The sequence below is a fragment of the Scyliorhinus torazame genome, chromosome 2, assembly GCF_047496885.1.
Source record: "Scyliorhinus torazame isolate Kashiwa2021f chromosome 2, sScyTor2.1, whole genome shotgun sequence".
NCBI lineage: Eukaryota > Metazoa > Chordata > Chondrichthyes > Carcharhiniformes > Scyliorhinidae > Scyliorhinus > Scyliorhinus torazame.
Genome location: NC_092708.1, coordinates 214,568,316 through 214,591,518, shown reverse-complemented (window position 1 = coordinate 214,591,518; position 23,203 = coordinate 214,568,316). Strand labels below are relative to the sequence as shown.

At 45.9% G+C, this 23,203-nt stretch overlaps 1 protein-coding gene across 2 annotated transcripts in view; it reads right to left on the bottom strand.

The window, feature by feature from the left end:
* Positions 1-23,203, bottom strand: part of rbm44 (RNA binding motif protein 44) — a 290,943-nt gene that overhangs the window by 247,702 nt on the left and 20,038 nt on the right. The gene's annotated exons all lie outside the window — the stretch shown is intronic.

Below are 23,203 nucleotides of genomic sequence, written 5' to 3'. Positions count from 1 at the left end.
GTGAGGACTGGTTCAAGCTCAGCTCTGATATCTCACCCTCTGCCAATCAACCAGCCTGTTTACACTGCAGAGAATCATACAATAAATATGACCATTGCAGTGATATCTTAAGCAATTATATCCCAGAATACATTCCCTTCCCTCACTGCAGAGAATCATACAATAAATATGACCATTGCAGTGATATCTTAAGCAATTATAGCCCAGAATACATTCCCTTCAAGAGGGAAGGGAAGAAAAAAAAAATGCATAAGACATTACGAGGTCAATGTTGTCTGCTGATGCCCAGCTGTTCTTCCTGATTTCAAAATGTGCAAACACTACCGATTTCATTATCTTTTCCCTGTGCCAGAACTTTGACTTCTGGGAACTTTTATTACAATCAGCAATTTGAGGGGATCAATGAAATAAATCAAATCAGTAAAAAATTTATTGTAGAGAGACTAAAGTTCAAAATAATGAAAGATCTTAGTGTTTACCAAGACGACCATCAAATTACTTGTCAGTGATTGATTGAAGATCAACTATTCTGTGCATTAAGTTATCAAGAACAAAAATATTGACATATTACTTTCTGCTCATTTTGTTTAATGTTTTGGCTATTTGTTAGGTCACTTAGGAAACCCTTCTGGGCAAGAGAACAATTAAGCTAAACTGTAGAAGAGCACCAGCATGGAGTCGATGAGCTGACATCATGACCACCTTATGTGCTGTATTGATTCCATAATAGCTACTCAAGCACAGCAACAGATCATGCAAGAACAAAAATAAAACTCTTGATGTTTTAAGACGACCCAATGCGAGGTCACTCTTAATCGGCTGTCATAACCTTACTCAAGTGTCAACCAGAGTAAAGTTCTTCAGAGAAATATCACACTTGTGGGCCTGCAGCAAGCAACATTTCAGTTCACTAATCCTGCTAAAACCACTATTTAAATTATTTAAAGAATCTCCTTCCCATCATCTGCTGTACAGATAAATACAGTACTAATGATGGTCACAATTTCATAGAGCACCTTTAGCATCTATAAAATGGCACACTGTGTCCACACAATAAATCACGCAATGGGAGAATTACAGAAAACGTAGCTGGGTTTTGAGAAAACAGCTGAAGGCAAGGTGCAGCTTTTTAGGGAGAGAGAGTTCCATGGGTAGACAGAAGAGGGCTGAAGCCTTGTGATGAGATTGAGCGAGGAGGATGGTTGCAAATGACTGGAGGGCATAGATTTGGATACAAAACTTAATCTATTTAGAAAAAGGATGAGGGTGCTAAATTCCAAACAAAATTAATAAAGTGCAGAGCACGCATGTAAATTCAGTGAACAAAATTATCCCATGGCACTGTGTGAGCTGCAGATATTGAACAATGGTCCCTCAAAAAAACCACCAAAATCGGATTAACTAGTCAATCATCTGTTGTACTGTTTGTGGGACCTTGTGAGCACCTGTCATGGGATGATATCATCGTTTGCATCCTTCCATCTACACAAGAGTGGACATGGGCATATCAAATACATTGAGAACGTGGTAGCTTTATATGATGCATTTTGCTGATGGCTGAAAGGACTGAAAAGCAGGTTTGCCACATTGTTTAAAAATGATTTTAATGGGATGTGAGGGTTTCAGGCAAGGCCAGCCTTTGTTCCCCATCTCATCTCCAACTGACTTGAGCTGAGTGACTTGGTAGGCCTTTGCAAAGGCCAGCTAAGAATCTGGAGTCACATGTGGGCCAGACCAGGGAAGGATGGCAATTTTCTTCCCGATCGACTTTTTGCATCAATCGATGATAGCAGCAATCGCTGAGGCCAGCTTTACCAGATTTATTATCTGAATTTAAATTCCACCAGCTGCCTTGGTGGGATTCAAACCAATGTCCCCAGAGCATTAGTCTGGGTCTCTCGATTACTGGGTCAGGGAGATTACCACTATGCCACCATCTACCACATTTAAAGCAGTTATCAGGTGTTGTTTTCGACGTTGACATCTGTTTCCAACTGTAGCCATTGAGGGGGTGATAAGGAACAATATAAATGCAATATTTGTGTTTATTTCTTAAGCAGGAAATCTGAAAAATAAGACAGTGCACACATCAATAGAAGTGTTCGAACCTACAATCGTGTGAACAAATAAATTATGGCCCATGTAACACCAGGCAACAACTTTACATGATCACATTCTAAATAGCTTGTTTCAAAAGCATTTTAAGAGCCATAAAGGGTGACTTTTACAGTTCCCTCAGGTGCTAACTGAATACTCAGATTAGATACATTTCAACAAGAAAGCCTAGTGAACCTTTCTCTGGACTGCCTCCAATGCCAATATATCTTTCCTTAGATAAGGGGACCAAAACTGTTCATGTATTCCAAGTGTGGTCTAACTGGTGCCTTGTGTTTTTAGTAAGACTTCCTTTTTTATACTCCATTTCCTTAAAACAAATGCAACATTCCATTTGCCTTTCCTATTACCTGCTGTGCTTTCTAGCTTTTTGTGATTTATGCACAAGGACCCCCCAAAGCCCTCTGTGCTGCCCCTTTCTGCAGTCTTTTTTCATTTATACAGAATATAGAGAACAGCAAAGAAATACTGAACGATTAGGAAGCAGAGAAAAATGAGAGAATGAGAGAAAGCCAACTACAAATATAAATGTGGAGATGCCGCCGTTGGACTGGGTGGGCACAGTAAGAAGTCTAACAACACCAGGTTAAAGTCCAACAGGTTTGTTTCAAATCACTAGCTTTCGTAGCGCAGCGCCTTTATCAGGTCAGGTGGGTTCCACAACCACATATATAGACAAAGTCAATGATGCAAGATAATACTTTGTATTCAAAGTATCATCTTGCATCATTGACTTTGTCTGTATATGTGGTTGCAGAACTCACCTCTTCACTCACCGGATGAAGGAGCTGCGCTCCGAAAGCTAGTGATTCGAAACAAACCTGTTGGACTTTAACCTGGTGTTGTAAGACTTCTTACTGTAGAAATATAAAGACAGATAGTAAGGGTTTCTATAGATATTTAAATCATAGTTAACATGCAAGCATTGGTCCTACCATTGTGAAGCATTGGCTTCACAGCTCCAGGGTCCCAGGTTCGATTCTGGCTTGGGTCACTGTCTGTGTGGAGTCTGCACATCCTCCCCGTGTGCGCGTGGGTTTCCTCCGGGTGCTCCGGTTTCCTCCCACAGTCCAAAGATGTGCAGGTTAGGTGGATTGGCCATGATAAATTGCCCTTAGTGTCCAAAATTGCCCTTAGTGTTGTGTGGGGTTACTGGGTTATGGGGATAGGGTGAGGTGTTGACCTTGGGTAGGGTGCTCTTTCCAAGAGCCGGTGCAGACTCGATGGGCTGAATGGCCTCCTTCTGCACTGTAAATTCTATGAAATCTACTGAAAATTAGTCTGGGGAATTTATAATGGAAAATAAGGAGATTGTGGATTAATTGAACAGGCATTCTGCATCATTCTTCATTCTAGAGGATACAAATAATATTCAAGAAATAGCTATAAATCAGGATTTGAAAGGGAGGGAGAAGCTCAGGAAAATTACAATCACTAGGGAGTCGTACTTTAGCAAATTAGGAGTTATGGGCTGAGAAATTCCCAGCTCCTGATGCATTTGACCCTCGGGTCTTAAAAGAGGAGATGCGTCTGTTCCAATTTTACAAAGTACACTAGATTCGGGGAAGGTTCCATTCAATTGGAAAATAACTAATTTAGCTTAGCATCTATCATAAGGAAAATCTTAGAAACTATCAAAGATGTTATGGCAGGGTACTTAGAAAATTCCAAAGCAATCTGGCCGAATCAACATATTTTCTAAAAAAGAGAAATCACGTTTCACCAATTTATTGGTGTTCTTTGAAGGAGCCACATATGATGTGGACAAAGGGGAACCGGTGGATGTACTGTACAGCAATTTCCAGAAGGCATTTGATAAGGTGCCATGTCAAAGGTTACTGCAGAAAATGAATGGCCAGTAGTTTCTTGCTTGGTCTTCCTCCCTTTTTAAATAAAACTGCATAAGCTATTTTCAAATCTAATGGTACCTTCCTCGAATCTAGTGAATTTTGAAAAATTAAAACCAGCACAGCAGCTACCTCACTAGCCACATATTTTAAGATTCTAGGGTGAAATGCATCAGGGTCCAGGGAATTGTCAACCCGCAGATCCAACAATTTGTTAAGTACCACATCCCTGATGATTGAAATGTCCGAGTTCCTCCCTCTCTTTCAATTCCTGATTTACAGCTATTTCTAGTACATAACTTGTATCCTCTATAATAAAGACCAATGAACCTGCTGGTTGTGGCCATGGTGTGAGTGGTCACACACAGGGCAGCTCCTGCCTGCAGGCACAGAAAAGAGCTCTTTTTACCCGTTACTGGGTGGTATTTTGATGAAAAGGCGTAGGTGAATGTTAGAGTAGTTTCCCCCGGGAATGGTATGTTTGCTGGCTATCAGACCTGGCAGAAAAAAGTGAGAGATTTGGCTGAAATGTTGGAGGAAGCCTGTGCTGCAACAGCCACACTGTAAACATGCGGGGGGCAGATGCCGTTTATTAAAGAGGAATTCTGCCAGCAGAGGAAGGAAATGCGGGAGGATCGTTTGAAGGTCATCGAAAGAGCTGTGGCATCCCTGAAGAGTTCTCTGGAACTGGTGGAGGAGTGTTTGGAGGTTCAGGGGTCACAGATTCAGGAGATCGAAGGAATGATCTCGGACCACGGTGATTGTGTGGCAACTCTGGAGCGGAGGTGGGCTCTCAGGGGACCTGTGTAAAATGTTGAGGGCAAAGGTGGAGGAGCAGGATAATGCCTCGAGAAGGCAAATCCTGTGAGCTGCCACGGGCGGTGATCATGAGACTCCACAAATTTGTGACGAAAGAGAAAATTCAGCGATGGGCCAGGGAGAAGCTTACCTGCGACTGGGAGGGGAATGACGTCCAAATTTATCCGGACATCGGAGCCGAGTTAGCAAAGCGGCGGGCAGGCTTCAACAAGGCCAAGGCGGTGCTGTACCGGCAGCAGATCAGGTTTGGGGTGCTCTATCCGGTGAAATTATGGATGACGTTAGGAGGAATTATTTAGAGACCCCAGAAGCGGTCGAAGACTTCATTAGGGAGCATAAACTGGGAAGAACTGAGTGAACAATGCATGGGAACTGGGGTGTTGACACTTCGTAATGGTTGGGTGCATGTTTGAAGTGGGGATAGGGATTGGGGGATTTGTCTTTTTTTTTTAAAAGGAGGAATTTTGCTGTTTACTGTTGAGCTTGTATGGGGTTGTAGAAGTGAAGAATTTATCTGGGGATGAATGTTCCCATTAATAGATCATTGGGATGTCTTCTGGGGAAGGTGGGACCTGTACATGAGGGACGGGTTGCACCCAAACAGGAAGGGCACCAATATCCTTGGCAGGAGGCTTGCTAGAGCTCTTTGGGAGGGTTTAAACTAGTTTGGCAGGGGGATGGGAACAAGAGCTACAGATCAGAGAATAGGGCAGCTGTGGAATGGGCGGAAATAGTATGTAGCGAGTCTGTAAGGAAGGATAGACAGTTAAAAGGGCAAAGTTGCATTCGGTGTGGTGGGTTAAAGTGTGTCTTGTTTTAATGCAAGGAGCATCAGGAATAAGGGAGATGAACTAAGAGCATCCATCAGTACTTGGAACTACGATGTTGTGGCCATTACGGAGGCGTGTATTTCCCAGGGGCAGAAATGGTTGTTAGATGTTCCGGGGTTTAGAAGTTTTAAGACGAATAGGGAGGGAGGTAAAAGAGGAGGGGGAGTAGCACTGTTAATTAGAGAGCGCATCACAGCTGCTGAAAAGGAGGCAGTCAAGGAGGGGTTGTCTACTGAGTCAGTATGGGTGGACGTCAGAAACAAGAAAGGAGCAGTCACTTTATTGGGAGTTTTCTATAGAGCCCCCAATAGCAGCAGAGAGATGGAGGAACAGATTGGACAGCATATCTTGGAAAGGTGCAGAAGTAACAAGAGTTGTTGTCATGGGTGACTTCAACTTCCCTAATATTGACTGGAACATCCTTAGTGCAAATGGTTTAGATGGAGTAGATTTTGGCAGGTGTGTCCAGGAAGGATTCCTGACTCAATATGTAGATAGGCCGACTAGGGGGGAGGCCATATTGGATTCGGTGCTTGGCAACGAACCAGGCCAGGTGAAGAGCATTTTGGTGACAGGGACCACAACTCCTTGACCTTTACCATAGTCATGGAGAGGGATAGGAACAGACAATATGGGAAGGTATTTAATTGGGGGGAGGGGAAATTATACTGCTATTAGACAGGAGCTGGGGAGCATAAATTTGGAACAGATGTTCTCAGAGAAATGCACAACAGCAATATGGGGGTTGTTTACGGGGCACTTGCTGCAAGTACTGGATAGGTTTGTCCCACTGAAACAAGGAAGGAATGGTCAGGTGAAGGAGCCTTGGATGACAAGAGAAGTGGAGCTTCTAGTCAAGAGGAAGAAGGAAACTTACGCAAGGTTGAGGAAGCAAGAATCTGGCACGGTTCTAAAGGGTTACAAGATAGCCAGGAAGGAACTCAGAAATGTACTTTGGAGAGCTAGAAGGGGGCATGAAAAAGCCCTGGCGGGAAGGATTAGGGAAAACCCCAAGGCGTTCTACGCTTTTGAGAAATAAGAGGATGATCAGAGTGAGAGTAGGGCCGATCAGGGATAATGGAGGGAATTTGTGCCTAGAGTCCGAGGTCGTAGGGGAGACCCCAAATGAATATTTTGCTTCAGTATTCACTAAAGAGAGGTACCTTGTTGCTCGTGAGAACAGCGTGAACCAGGTTAATAGGCTCGAACAGGTTGATATTAAGAAGGAGGATGTGCTGGAACTTTTGAAAAGCATCAGGATCGATAAGTCCCCTGGACCAGTCGGGATATGCCCAAGGTTACTACGGGAAGCGAGAGAGGAGATTGCTGCTCCGTTGTCGACGATCTTTGCGTCCTCACTCTCCACTGGAGTAGTACCGGATGATTGGAAGGAGGCGAATGTTGTTCCCCTGTTCAAGAAAAGGAATAGGGAAATCCCTGGGAATTAGAGACCAGTCAGTCTTATAGATGCAAGACTGGTGAGCAAAATACTGGAAAGGATTCAGAGTGATAGGATTTATGATTATTTAGACTGGTGAGCAAAATACTGGAAAGGATTCGGAGCGATAGGAGTTATGATTATTTAGAAAAACATAGTTTGATTAAAGATAGTTAGCATGGCTTTGTGAGGTGCAGGTCATGCCTCACAAGTCTTGCTGAAATGAGGATGTGACGAAACACATTAATGAAAGTCGAGCAGCGGATGTGGTGTCTCTGGATTTCAGTTAAAGCATTTGATAAGGTTCCCCATGGTAGGCTCATTCAGAAAGTCAGGGGGTATGGGATCTAGAGAAATTTGGCTATCTGGATACAGAATTGGCTGGCCGAAAAAAGACAACGAGCGGTAGTGGATGGAAAGTATTCCGCCTGGAGGTCGGTGACCAGTGGTGTCCCGTAGGGATCTGTTCTGTGACTTCTGCTCTTTGTGGTTTTTCTTAATGACTTGGATGAGGAAGTGGAAGGGTGGGTTAGTAAGTTTGCCGATGACATGGAGGTTGGTGGAGTTGTAGATAGTGTTGAGAGCTGTTGCAGGTTATAACAGGACATTGACAGGATGCAGAGCTGGGTTGAGAAGTGACAGATGGAGTTCAACCTAGATAAATGTGAAATGATTCATTTTGGAAGGTCGAATTTGAATGCTGAATACAGGGTAAAAGGCAGGATTCTTGGAAGTGTGGAGGAACAGAGGGACCTTGGGGTCCACGCACATAGATCCCTCAAAGTTGCCACCGAGGTTGACAGGATTGTTAAAAAGGCATATGGTGTGTTGGCTTTCATTAACAGTGCGATTGAGTTGAAGAGCCACAAGGTTTTGCTGCAGCTTTATAAAACCCTGGTTAGACCACACTTGGAATAGTGTGTCCAGTTCTGGCCACCTCATTATAAGAATGATGTGGATGCGTTGGAGAGGGTGCAATGGAGATTTACCAGGATACTGCCTGGACTGGAGGGCATGTCTTATGAAGAAAGGTTGAGGGAGCTAAGGCTTTTTTCACTGGAGTGAAGAAGGAAGAGAGGTGACTTGATAGAGGTATACAAGGTGATGAGAGGCATGGATAGAGGGGATAGCAAGAGATTTTTCCCCAGGGCAGAAATGGTTGTCACGAGGGGACATAATTTCAAGGTGATTGGAGGAAGGTATAGGGGAGATGTCAGAGGTCAGTTATTTACACAGAGAGTGGTGGGTGCATGGAATGCATTGCCACCGGAGGTGGTGGAGTCAGAGTCATTAGGAATATTTAAGCGACTCTTGGACAGGCACATGGACAGGAGTATATTGAAGGGGTGTAGGTTAGGTTGATCTTAGATTAGGATCAGTGGTCGGCACAACATCGTGGGCCGAAGGGCCTGCACCATGCTGTACTGTTCTATGTTCGATGACTGTGGGTCATATAGACCCACATCACTATTGAATACGGATGTGAATGTATTGGCTAAGTTGTTGGCGGGGAAGATGGAGGACTGTGTCCCGGGGGTGGTTGCAGAAGATCAAAAAGGCTTTGTGAAGGGTAGGCAGTACACGAGTAATACAAGATAGCTGTTGAATGTGGTGATGAATCCGTCAGGGACTCTGGTACCGGAGGTGGTGGTGTCCATGGACACGGAGAAGGCATTTGATTGGGTACTTCGAGGTTTTGGTAAGGTTTGGGTTTGGGCCGAGATTTGTGGCATGGTGCGGTTGCTGTATGTGGCACCAAGGGCGAGGGTGAGGACGAATGACGTGAGCTCACGAAGCTTTGACTTACACAGCGGTGAGGCAGGGGTGCCCGCTGTCGCCGTTGCTGTTTGCGCTGGCCATAGAGCCATTGGCGATGGCTCTCTGGTCGATGGAGTGGCGGGGGATTATGAGAGAGTCGCTCCATGTGATGACCTCCTGCTGCATATTTCGGATTCTTTGGAGGGTATGGGAAGGATTATGGGCCTGCTGTGGAGGTTTGGAGGGTTCTCGGGGTACAAACTGAATGGAGGGAAAAGCGAGGTATTCCCGGTGAAAGAGCTGGGACAGTGGGCTAATTTAAGGGGGGGGATGCCGTTTACGGTAGTGAGGGAATGGACAGGGTTCCACGGGTGGAACTGAACGAAGCTGGTGGAGGAGACCAGAAAGGATCTTAGGAGGTGGGATACACTGCACTTAACGTTGGCGGGGAGGGTCCAAGTGGTGAAAATGAATATTCTGCCAAGGTTCTTGTTTATCTTTCAGGCTCTCCCGACCATCATACCAAAGACCTTTTCTCGGAAAGTGGACACGATCATTTCGGCCTTTGTATGGGCGGGGAAGGTGCTGAGGGTGAGGAGGACCCAGAGGCAGCAGGGGGAGAAGCGCTGGCGTTGTCAAACTTGCTTCTTACTATTGGGCGGCGAATTTGGACAAAGTGGGGCGGTAGTGGGAAGGAGAAGGGGTAGAGTGGGTTAGGATGGAGGAGGAGTCTTGTAAGATTCTTGAGGTCTAATTTGAGGGCTATTGTAACGGCATCGTTGCCAATGGATCCGAGTAGGCATTCAGGGTGCTCGGTGGTGCAGTCCACAGTGAAGATATGGGCCTGGATTCTCCGAGCCTGCACCGCCGAAAATTCCCGCCACTCTGTTCCTACGCCAGGATGCGACTCTCCGGTGACCAGAGAATCGGCGCCAGTCACATGCGCACGGCGCCGGTCATGGGGCCGTTGAAAGTGGCCCCCGCGGCGATTCTCCACGGTCGTCCGGCCGAATTGTCCGCTGGCGTGGTTCACATATGGTACCACCTGCCGTGAGCTCGGACCCGCGGCCGCCGTCCTTGGGGGGGGGGGGGGGAAATCAGACTCGGGGTGGGGGGCCTCCACGACGGCCACGCCCGCGATCAGGGACTACCAATCGGCGGGCACGCTCAATCTGAGGGGGGGCCTACCTTCCTCCGCGCGGGCTCGCTGTGTCGCTACGCCATATTGCGTGGCGCCGGAGCGGAACCGGCCACCACGCACCAAGCGCCGGCACGGAAACAGCCGCCACGTGCATGCGTGGACCCGCGGCAGCAGTGCAGGGCCGCGTATCGGCGCCAGATCTGCGTGGAGCATTCCAGCGGCGTGCTGGCCCCCTGAATCGCTGGGCCATGAGGCCCGTTGACGCCGGCGTGAAACACTCCGGTGTTTACGACGGCGTCAACACTTAGCCGGGATTTTGGAGAATCCTGGCCATGGAATCAGTTGGAGGCATTTTAGGGTGGAAGGGATGTCGATGCTATCGCCGCTGTGCAAGAATCATGGGTTTGAACCAGAGGGGGGGATGGATAGTATACACAGGAGGTGGAGGGAAGTGGGGCTGGTCAAGGTGAGGAACTTGTATTTTGGAGGAAAGGTTCACCAGTCTGGAAGAGCTAAAGGGAGAGGGTAGAGCTGACGAGGGGGAGTGAGTTCAGGTATCTGCAGGTTAGGGACTTTGCGCAAAAAGTCTGGAGGAGATTCCCTAGGTTGCCGGGATACACCCTGCAGGAGCGACTGCTGCTTCCAGATGTGGAAGGGGAGGGAAGAATTGGGGATATATACAAGCGGCTGGGGGAGAAGGCAGGTGGTGAAGATCAAGGAGAAATGAGAAGCGGAGTTGGGAGGGGAGATCAATTGGGCAGTATGGAGTGAGGCACTGCGAAGGCTAAACGGGACCTCCTCTTGTGCAAGGATGAGCCTGATACAGTTTAAGGTGGTGCACAGGGTGCATATGACTCGGGCGAGAATAAGTGGGTTCTTTCAGGGAGTAGCAGATGAGTGTGAGAGGTGTGACCAGCGAATCACATGCACATGTTTTGGGGTTGGGAAAAATTGGGAAGAATCTGGGCAGGAGTGTTCATGGTCTTAGCCAGGATAGTGGAGGAGGAAGTGGACCCAGACCCATTGGTGGCGATATTTGGGGTTTCAGAGAAGCCGGAGCTCATGGAGAGGAGGAAGGCCGATGTTGTGGCCTTCGCCTCTGATGACACAGTGGCAAATATTGCTGGAGCGGCAATCGGCATCGTCGCCAGGGGTAGCGGCGTGATTGGGTGACCTGTACGACATTCTGCGGTTAGAGAAGATAAAGTATGAGTTAAGGGACTCAGCAGGGGGGGTTGAGAAAAGGTGGGGGATGTTTGTGACCGTGTTTGAAGAACAGGTGGTTGGGGTGGGGGGGTGGGGGGGGGGGGGGGTGTGAAAATGGGGCAACATCTGTACAGACTGTATAGTTGATTGTTGGGAAGTATATCCCGGGGTGTCTATTTGCTGTAACCTGTTTTGATACATGTCTGTAATGAAATACATTGATAAACAAAAAATAATAATAATCTTTTATTGTCACAAGTAGGCTTACGTTGCAATGAAGTTACTGTGAAAGGTCCCTTTTCGGCACCCTTTCGGGTGCACAGAAGGAGAATTCAGAATGTCCAAATTACCTAACAGCACGTCTTTCGGGACTTGTGGGAGGAAACCGGAGCACCCGGAGGAAACCCACACAGATACGGGGCGAACGTGCAGACTCCACACAGTCAGTGACCCAGCTGGGAATCGAACCTGGGACCCTGGCGTTGTGAAGTGACAGGAACATCTATTCAATTCATCTGTCATCTCCTTGTTTTCCATTAGCTCCCTAGACTAACTTTCTATGGGATCACTTTTGTTAACTCAAATGGCCTCTCCCTCTCTCCAAACTCCATGCTGCTTTATGAGCGCTCTCATATGAACTCGGATCTGGAGTCTGCCACTCGGTTTCTCAAGCCTGCTCCTCCATTCAATAAGATCATGGCTGATCTAATTGCAACTTCAGCCACACATTCCTGCCTACCCCCGAATCTAGCTCAGTCTTAAAAATATTGAAAGACTCAACTTCCACTGTCTTTTGAGGAATGGAGTTCCAGAGTCTCACAACTGACCCTCTCAGGAGAAAAAAAAAACGTTATCATGTCTTAAATCAGTGACTCCTTATTTTTAAACAGTGATCCCTAATTCTAGACTCTCCGACAAGGAGGAAACATCCTTTCCACATCCGTCAATACTCCTCAGGACCTCTTCCTCTCTCCGAAATCTGCACTACATAGCAAAATGCCTGTAGGCCCTGTGTGAAAGATATACAGACAATCAGAGTAACACAATGGGGAAATAAAATGATTAAAGAAAATCAGCAGTAAACTAGAGGATTACCCATATAGCAACAACCTAGTAAACAATAATCTCCATGGGTTTAGGAGGGACGATCCTGCCTGGTCAAGTTCAACTTGTTTGAGGAAGTGGTAACTCAATAAGACTGTGCCATTTTTTTGGCATACACTTGGATTTTTTTTTTTTTTTTATAATTGTTCAATGTCTCATGCAAAAGCCATTAATAATTCTGGAAGTGGTGGAGATTCGGGATAAATGTTGGAAATGGAGAAGAAATTGGCTCAAAGAAGCCAACAAACACTAGTTGGTGGATTTCCATTGTGATGGGCAAGATAATACTAGCTGGGTGTCCCAGAACTGTGTTGGGACCACTATTGTTTCTAATTTATATAAAACTAGATTCAGAAAGTGTATTGGTCAGATGACCAAACAAAATGAGGCATTAGAATCAGAAGAAGTAGCTCAGAAGCAATTGGGCAAAATCTATAAAGGCTAAACAATGCAAAATGAAATTCAATGCAAATGAGCATATTGCACATTGGAAGGAAAAGTAGCCAACATGCTAGGCTATCAAAACTAGTCCAGAAGACCACAGTAATCAACATCTGCATTATTCAGTAGCTGTCTCTTGTCGCTATCTCTTGTACAATGTGGTTTCTACCTTAAGCAGGAACCAGAGAGCTACAGTTCCCTCCCAAAATTATACAGTGAATTAATACTCATCACACAAGCTGAGAACATGTTTCAAATAGTCTACAATTCTCTGGAATCTGCTGAACACCAAACCTACTGTACAATTTATATGCATCACTCCGGTCTTCCCCAACTTATCTAACTCAATTTGTCAATTTGCACAAAAACCTGGCCCTTTGTAATGCAATAAATATCGCAAATTGTCCTGAGTCTGCACCTCGGAGTACATTTTCTTTAGATCTTTCATGGGATGTGAGCACCACTGGCATGGCCAGCATTTGCTGCTCATCTCTAACATCCTTGAGAAGGTGGTGTTGAGCCGCCTTCATGAACTGCTGAAGATTTATTGGTACATCTACACTCTTGCTGGGAAGGTAGTTCCAGTATTTTGACCCAGCTGCGGTGAGGGAAGAGAATATAGTTCCAAGGTCTCCTTACCCAAGAAAGGAAATACTTGCCATAGAGGAAGAGAAGCCAAGGTTCACCAGATTAATTCCTGGGATGGCAGGATTGTTGTACAACAAGAAATTGGGTCAACTAGGCCTGCATTCAGACTTCTGGTGATGGGCATAGAGAGAGTAGTCGCGCACGGGGCAGCTCTGGCTCGAGGGCATTGATTTGAGCTCTTTTTACCCAAAAACGAGTGAATTTGGACAGGAAAGTGTAGCTGAAGGTGTGGAGGACAGGTTCCTCCCAGCAATAGCATGTCTGCTGATTATCAGAACTGGCAGAAGGTGGTTAAAGACCTGGCCAAGGAACTGGAGGCAATGCAGCAACAATTGGAAAGATGGGGGAGGGGAAGGGTTGTCGCAAGCTGGAAAACTCCAGGTGGAGCAGCTGATGGGAGTTCCACTAGCAGCAAAAGGAGATGCATGAATATCAATCGAAGGCCAACGTAGAAGCGGTACCACCCTTGAAAGGCTCAATGGAGAGAGTTGAGAAGTGCTTGGAGGCACAGAAATCGCAGATACAGGAGATGGAGAAGGTGATGTCTGACCACAGTGAACAGGTGGTGGCATTGGAGGCAGAGGTGGGGCTCCTGTGGACCTTTGCAAAGGTAGAGGAGCAGAATAGATCCAGAAGGCAGAACCTACGTTGGCTTGCCTGATGGTGTGGAAGGCACGAGTGCCATGAGATACAACTTCAAGGATGCTGGCGGGGCTGGTGGCAGAGGGGGTGTTGGACAAGGCCCTGGGTGCATAGGTTCCTAAGGCAGAAACCTAGAGTGGGAGAGCTGCCACAGGCAGTAATTGTACGGCTCCATAAGTTCGTGGAGAAGGAGATGATCTTGCGGTGGGCTAGGGAGAAGCAAAACTGAGAATGGGAGGGCAACAGGCTCCCAATCTATCAGGACTTTGGGGCAAAACTGGTGAAAAGGGCACGCCGGGTTCAACTAGGACAAAACAGTTGTACACCAAAGGTAGATCAAGTTTGGGTGCTGTATTCAGCAAAACTGTGGGTGACCTTTGAAGGCCGGGAGTACTATTTTGAAACCTCAGAGGAGGCCAATGACTTTATTAGAGACCATAAATTGGGGGAAACTGAACGTTGATGGGAGACGGGGGAGCTAGAACAACAGTTCGGAAGATGCGGGAGCCCCGTGGGGCCAGGGTATTTTTTGTTTTCTTCTTGGGTGGGGTGATTTTGTTATTGTGAATGTTTGCTAAGGGGCAACAAGATTGTAAGGGGCAATTGTAAGGGGTTGCTGGGAGCGATTCCAGATCTGGACATACATCAGTTGATCATGGGGGGGTGATCTTAATTGCGTACTGGAGCCAAGGGTGGATAGGTCGAGCCCCAAGTCAACGGGAAGGTTGAGGAGAGTTTATGGAAAGGATGGGAATGGTGGATCTGTGGAGGTTTAGGAACCCGGGAGAGAGGGAGTACTCATTCTCTGGAGTAAAGGTATGCTTCAAAATTGATTCTTTTGTGGTGAGTCGAGAGGTTTTGGTGTGGATGGTGGGGGCGGCGATCTCTGATCATGCACCACACTGGTTGGAGGTTAGACTTAGCTTGATGCAAGAGCAGAGGCCGGGATGGAGGTTAGGCTTTTAGCGGATAATGAGTTCTGTGATAAGGTGCGGTCAGTGATCAGATTATGTGGAGTTGTATCAGAATGGGGAGGTATCAGCTGCCACATTCTGGGAGGCATTGAAGGCGGTGGTTAGGGGGAAGATTATCTTGTTCAAGACGCACAGAGATACGAGAAGAAGGGAAGAGTACAGACGGTTACTGAATGAGATAGTTGAGATAGACAGGAAATATTTGACAATCCCCACCAAGAGGGGTTGGCGGAGAGAAAGTAGTTGCAGCGGCAGTTCAACAGGCTGACAATGGGGAAGGCTGTGGGGCAGCTATGGAGGACGGGGGTGTTGCAGTATGAATATGGAGAGAAGGTAAACCACATGCTAGCCCATCAGCTACGGAGGCAGGCCGCACCTGGAGAAACCCTGAGAGTACAAACAGGGTAGGGGGAGATCGTGTTGGAGCCAGAGAAGATAAATGAGGCATTCAGGGAGTACTATGAGAAGTTGTATAGGGGCAATCCTGGTGATGAGGAAGGGGGCATGGGGTGATTTCTGGATGGGCTGGAATTCCCACGGCTGGATGAGGAGATGAGGCAGGTGCTGGAGGAGTCCTTAGGGTTGAGAGAGGTGATGGATAGCATAAAATGGATGAAGTCGGGAAAGGCCCCGGGGTCGGACTGTTACCAGGTGGAGCTTAATCAGGAATTTGCGACAGAGTTGGCACCATATTTATTGGGGATGTTTAGCGAGGTGCTGGAGAAGGGGCTGCTGTCGGAGACACTGACCCAGGCGTCTGTAGTGATCTGCAGATCTGTATGTATACAAGGGGTTAATGTATAGACATAACAGCTAAGTAATCACGAGAGGACCGCACTAGAGATGGGTGTAAAAAGACAGACTCAAGCCAAGATCCACTTCTTCGTAAGGACAGTGACTAGTGACCAGAGGCAGAGAGAGACAGCTCAGTGCAGGTGTAGTTAATAATTAATTCTTATTCAATCTTGTTCACTTAACATCTAGTATAAATTGGAGAGAGAATGAACTCAGTTTATTTGTTAACGTTACTCAATAAAGTATTTGCTCTAATCGGTGACTACGAGTGTTAATCAACATCAAGTTAAAGATCATACTGGCAAGAAGCAAGTGAGTAATATATATTGCACAAAGCAATATAACATTACTATCAGGAGTAGTAATATAACATGGTACCAGGTTGCCTTCAAGAAAGCTTACTAGATAGATTAGATAAGAACTAGAAAGAAAAGAAATAATGAAAATTTGTACTGGCTATTCGACTTTGGAAGGTTTCGCAGCATTTGGATCCCTTGAAGAATAGTCAACTCGGTGGACCACGTTCAAGCTCCACGTCAACTAAAAACTACCGGTAATCTTAACTCAAATTGGAAATTTTTCAAACAGCAATTCCATATCTTTCTAGAAGCACATGATTTGGCCACCGCTTCTGAAGCTAGGAAAATAGCTCTGCTTTTTTCCATGGCAAGACAGCAGGCTGTACAAATATACAACTCTTTCACTTACTCTGAAAGGGAGGACAAACGGAAACTTGATGCAATAATTAACAAATTTGATGACCATTGCAAAAGGCAGGCAAATTAAATCTTTGCGAGATTCAGGTTCAACAGACGTGTGCAAAAACATGGGGAAATCATTCATCAGCTTTGTCACCAATTTAAAGTTACTAGCATAAACTTGCAACTATGCAGATTTGCATGATTCACCAATCAGAGAATAGATTGTACATGGACTATATGATGAGGGCCTCAGAGAATCATTATTAAAACAGCAAGATTTAATGCTAAAAATCGCAATTCAAACGTGATTATCCCATGAACAAAGTAAGGACCAATATAATGAGTTTTACTACCGTGAAAAGGGCACAAAATCCACCACAAGGACGAGTCTGTTAAAACGGTGCCGCAGGCAGCCAAGAAGCACATTTCAAACAGCAGCTATCCTGCGCGCACACACTCCAGCCCGGGACATGCGCACTTTGCACGAAAATGCGAGACTGAAGAAAAGGCATCTGCGCATGTGCGAATGTGTCTGACGCGTCAGAGAGACGACGCCATGCCATGTCACCGATGTGGCAAAGCCCACTTAAAAGGGTAATGTCCGGCTAAAGGCAAACAATGTTTAAAATGTGGAAAACTCAATCGGTACGCCTCACAATGCAGATCTGCAGTGCAATTTAAGACTCCGAAACCAAAACAAAGGAGCATCAACGTTCGCAGTATGGATTCATCGGAGCACAAAAAATACAAAAAGAATTATTCTTCAGAAGAGGACAATTTCTCATTAGAAAACACGCTTTTCGTGGGAACAATTGAAAAAAGTGAGGAAATTAAAGCAACGACCAGCACTCCTCTTCCGATCAATATGATCGACTCCAGCAGTGAATTGACTTCAACAGTGCAAGTTAACCATTTTCCAATATTGTTCAAGCTTGACACTGGGGCTTCAGCCAATTTACTGACAAGCAAAGATCTCAACTCTACTCCAGAACACGAGATGATACCTGTTCATGTAGGCTGAAAGGCTACAATGGTAATCAGATCACATCAATGGGATTGTGCCATCTTCAAGTCAAAAATATGATGATAAAGAAGAAGCTACGATTTGAAATAGTGGAAAACAACAAATCATCACTGTTAGGTGCTCTGGCTTGCAAAGACTTGTAGCTTGTTCAAAGAATTTTTATGAATACTCAGGATACATCATGCATGGAAGATGAAATCCAGCAGATACTTCAAAAATACCCTGACGTATTTGAAGGTATCGGCACTTTACCGTACCAGTACAAGGTTTTGCTGAAAAAAGATGCAAAACCTGGAATTCATCCGCCTAGGAGAGTTCCAGCTCCTTTGCGAGAGAGGTTTGAAAGGCTAGTCAAAAGGAATCATCTCTCAAGTCACGCAGCCGACTGACTGGGTCAGCTCTCTAGTATGTGTTAAGAAACCATCTGGAGATCTTCGAATCTGCATAAATCCAAAGGATCTGAACAAAAACATTCGTAGGGAACATTACCCTATCCCCTAGCGTGAAGAGATCACATGCGAGATGGCGAATGCTCGCACCTTCACTAAACTCGATGATTTGCAGTTTCTGGCAGATGCAGCTTGATGACTCGAGCAGATTGTTGTGCACATTTAATACTCCATTTGGATGCTTCTGCTTTAACCGCTTGCCTTTTGGAATAATTTCCGCTTCAGAGATTTTCCATAGGATAATAGAGCAGATGACTGAGGTTATCAATGGTGTTAAGAGTCTATGTCGACGACGTAATTATATGGTTCACAACAGGAGAAACCACATTTGTCGTTTGAAGAAGATGTTTCAAAGAATCCATCAGTATGGATTGAAACTCAACCACTCAAAAGTGCATATTTGCACAAACATGGGAGATACAATATCATCTCAAGGTGTCAAACAGATCATGCGAAAATTTCTGCGATCCAGAATATGAAAACGCCACATGATAAAAAGGCTGTGTTAAGATTTCTGGGCTTTGTAACTTTCTTGGGCAAGTTTATCTCAAATCTGTCCATGAGGACGTCAGCTTTTCGCAATTTGATAAGGAAGACCACTCATTTTGAATGGACACAACGTCACCAAAATGAATGGGTGGATCTCAATCAACTGATGACTGCAGCAATCCTTACCTTTTTGACCCAACTAGGACGACCAAGATCTCCACTGACGTCAGTCAGGAAGGGATAGGCGCAGTTCTTCTATAAGTCAAAGCACAGTGGGCAGCAGTGGTAGCATAGTTGCTTCAGTGCCAGGGTCCCAGGTTTGATTCCGGCTTGGGTCACTGTCTGTGCGGTGTCTGCACATCCTCCCCGTGTGCGCGTGGGTTTCCTCCGGGTGCTCCGGTTTCCTCCCACAGTCCAAAGATGTGCAGGTTAGGTGGATTGACCATGATAAATTGCCCTTAGTGTCCAAAATTGCCCTTAGTGTTGGGTGGGGTTACTGGGTTATGGGGATAGGGTGGAGGTGTTGACCTTGGGTAGGGTGCTCTTTCCAAGAGCCAGTGCAGACTCGATGGGCCGAATGGCCTCCTTCTGCACTGTAAATTCTATAAATTCTATGATAGAGGCTTGTAAGGAAACATTTTCACGACATGGGATTCCACACATGGTAATGTCCGATAATGGTCCTTGTTTTGCGAGTTGGGAATGGACAGAGTTTTCAAATAACTACAATTTTTGTCATATTACATCTAATCCACACTATCCACAATCTAATGGGAAAGTTGAGAAAGGTGTTCACATCATCAAGTAACTCATCAGCAAGGCGAATGATTCACGATCTGACATTAATTTGTCTTTGTTATCGTACCAAGCAACTCCATTAAGTTCAGGACTATCACCAGCTCAGATGCTTTTTAGCAGAGACGTCAGAACAACTTTACCAGCCATACAATTTCAAGATCCTGATCACATACCTGTTCTCAACAAAATGCAGGAACAACGTTCTAAACAGAAGCAATACTCTGATCAGCATGTGATTAAGCCCAAACCACTGACAAAAGATCACACCGTCAGACTGAGAAATCCAGGAGGATAGTCTGCTCCAGCCACAGTACTCAGGCAAGCAGCACCGTGATCCTACAATCGTAAAGTCTGCAGAGGGAGTGCTTTTTCAACATAATCGGCGAGACCTACTGAAGATTCAACTTCAAACACCAGTTTTTCCCCCATTGGATCTGAATGAGCCAATTAGTTGACAGAACTTACTTCACAAGACGACAAACGACGTTCACAAAGATATTAAAACATCCACTACACCACTGCAACAGTTGAGAAGATCCAATAGATGAAGGAAGAAACCCAAACGACTAAATTTATAAAGATTGGACTCAAATATTAATTGGCTTTGTATAATTACCAATATCGTCGCAACTTGTACAGATATACACATCATTTATCTACCCGTTTTGTACAATTTTCTTTAAAACAGTACAGAAAATATATAAAATAACAAGGGAGATGTAGTGATCTGCATATCTGTATGTACACAAGGAGTTAATGTATAGACATACAGCTAAGTAATCACTAGAGGGCAGCACTAGAGATGGGTATAAAAAGACAGACTCGAGCCAAGATCCACCTATTCGTCAGGACAGTGACGAGTGGCCAGAGGCAGGGAGAGACAGCTCAGTGCAGGTGTAGTTAATCATAGTTAATCTTGTACATTTAACATCTAGTATAAGTTTTGGAGAGAGAACAAACTCACAGTTTATTTGCTAATGTTACTCAATAAAGTATTTGCTCAAATCGGAAGACTACGAGTGTTAATCAACATCGAGTTAAAGATCAGGTTAAAGTCCAACAGGTTTGTTTTGAATCACTAGCTTTCGGAGGGCACCTCTCCTTCCTCAGGTGAATGAAGCAGTGAAGGAGCAGTGCTCCGAAAGCTAGTGATTCGAAACAAACCTTGTTGGACTTTAACCTGGTGTTGTAAGACTCCTTACTGTGCTCACCCCAGTCCAACACCGGCATCTCACAATCAGAGTTAAAGATCATCCTACAAGAAGCAACTGACATATGTTGCACAAAGCAATATAACACTACTACCAGGAGTAGTAATATACAGTGTTGATCATGCTAATCCCGAAGAGGGGAAGATCCCACTAGAGTGTGGGTCACATAGGCCGATGTCATTGTTAAATACAGATGTGGAAGTGTGGCTAAGTTAGTGGCGGGGATAATGGAAGGATGTGATCCAGGGGTGGTTGCAGAGGACCAAACGGGTTTTGAGAAGGGCAGTAACATTGGGCAGTTCTTAAATGGGATCATGGCCCCGTCAAAGGGACGGGTACTGGAGGTATGGTCTTTATGGACGCGGAGAAGGCTTTTGACCGGTGGAGTGGAGGTACCCGTTTGAGGCTCTGGGAAAGTTTGGGTTTGGCCCAAAATTTGTGACGTGGGTGCATGTGATGTACGTGGCTCCGGTGGCGAGTGTACGGACAAACAAGATGAGTTCAGGGAGCTTCGGGTTGCATGGGGGAACAAGACAGGGGAGTCCACTGTCGCTGCTATTGTCCGTGCTGGCAATAGAGCCCTTGGCGATAGCCCTTGGGGGTTAGCCCTTAGTTGGGTGGCAGGGGATTGTGAGGGGGAGTAGGCAACACCAGGTGTCATTGTTTGCAGACGACCTGCTGCTGCTCATATCAGACCCACTGGAGAGTATGGGGAGAATTATGGACATATTAAAGAGGTTCGGGGCCTTCTCGGGCTATAAGCTGAATTTCGGAAAAAGTAAGGTGCGTCCGATGAATGAGGCGGGTAGAGGAACCAATTTGGGGGTGTTGCCATTTAGGGTAGCCAGAGAGAGGTGATGGGGAAGTGGGTGACGATGCATAAATGGAACCTAACAAAATTGGTGGAGGAGATAAGGGAGGACTTTAGGAGATGGGATATGCTACGCCTGACATTGGTGGGAGGGTCCAGGTGGTAAAAATGAACATTCTGCCAAGATTCCTGTTTGTATTCCAGACCCTCCTGATCTTCATTCCGAAGGCCTTTTTCCAGAAACTGGATGCAGCGATTTTGAAGTTTATATGGCGGGGAAGGTACCTAGGGTGAAGAGGGCCCTGCTACAGCGACAGAGGCAGAAAGGGGGGAGTTGGCACTTCCAATTCCGCTGCACTACTATTGAGCGGCGAATGCAGAGGTGAGGTGGTGGGAAGGAGAGGGATCTGAATGAGTCAGGATGAAGGAGGAGTCCTGTAGGGGGTCCAGACTGCGGATCTTGGTGACGGCGGCGCTACCGCTGGCATCAAGAAGGCATAGAGAGAGCCCGGTGCTACAGTCTACAATTAGGGTGTAGAACCAGATGAGCAGATGGCTTCAGGATGGAAGGGATATCAGTACCATCATCGCTGAGTAGGAACCACGGGTTTAAAGCCGGGGGAGACGGATAGCATATATAAGGGGTGGGGCTGCAAGGGCGAGGGTTCTATACCTGGAGGAGGGGTTTGTAACTCTGGAAGAGCTGCAGGAGGAGGTAGAGCTTCTGAATGGATGCAAATTCAGGTACATGCAAGTGAGGGACTTTGCGCAGAAGAAATGGCGAGGGTTTCCCAAGCTTCCGGAGTATACCTTATGTTATTGGCGAGGCGTTTTCAGAACCCCAAAATGTATCGGAGTTCAACCAACCTCCCCTTTTAATGCTACTTTTGCTTTTCAACATGGCTTGTTCTCCAGGTGTGGTGTTACAATTATGGACACGTGGGTTTTTAAAACACAAAACAATGTTTATTCCATGAACTCAACTTAACCTTTTAAATAAACATTGGATCACTTAACACCCCTTACTTCAAAGATAACCCTGAAAATATTACATAACTAAATAATCCTTCAGTTATTCCTTTCAACATCCAAGAGACTTAACACCTTCAAAAAGGAACACATCAGGTTAAAGACTTTTCTATTAGGAGTTTAAATCATCCAAATGATCCAGAGATAGTCTTTCATGGCAGAGATCACAGCAGATCCAGCTCACTGCAAACACAGACATTCCCAAGCTCTTTTCAAACTGAAACTGAAAACTGCAAAATGGCTGATCTAAAGCCCAGCTCCACCCACACTCTGACATCACTGCATTTCTTAAAAGGTACATTTCTTAAACATCCATTTCTTAAAGGCACCCTCACATGACACTTATTGGAGTGGTTACTGTTCCCGGGCGTGGAAGTTGAGGGTAGGAATTGGGGATATATACAGGTGGCTGGGGGAGCAGGGGGGAGCGCAGGCGGGGAGGATTAAAAAGAAATGGGAGGAGGAGTTGGGGGATGGGGAAGGGATAGGATGGGGTATGTAGAGTGAGGCAATGCGCAGGGTGAATTCGACCTCCCCGTGCGAGGATGAGTTTGATTCAGTTTAAGGTGGTACATAGGGAGCACATGACTCTGGCAAGGATGAGTGGGTTCTTCCAAGGGGTGGTAGACATGTGTGAGAAGTGAGGGCGAGGACCAGCAAAGCACTCGCATATGTTCTGGGGCTGTGATAAGTTGGAGAGATAGTGGGAGGGAGGTGTTTGGGACGTTATCAAAGATTGTGGGGGTTGAAGCCGGGTCGGACCCTATGGTGGCAATTTCTGGGGTGTCGAACATGGCAGAGCTAATGGAGGGGAGGAAAACCGACATTGTGGCCTTCGCACTCTCTAGTTTCTGCAGAAGGATTCTGCTGGAATGGCGGTCAACAACGCCACACGGGGTTGGCGGCCTGGCTGGGGGACCTATACGACGTTTT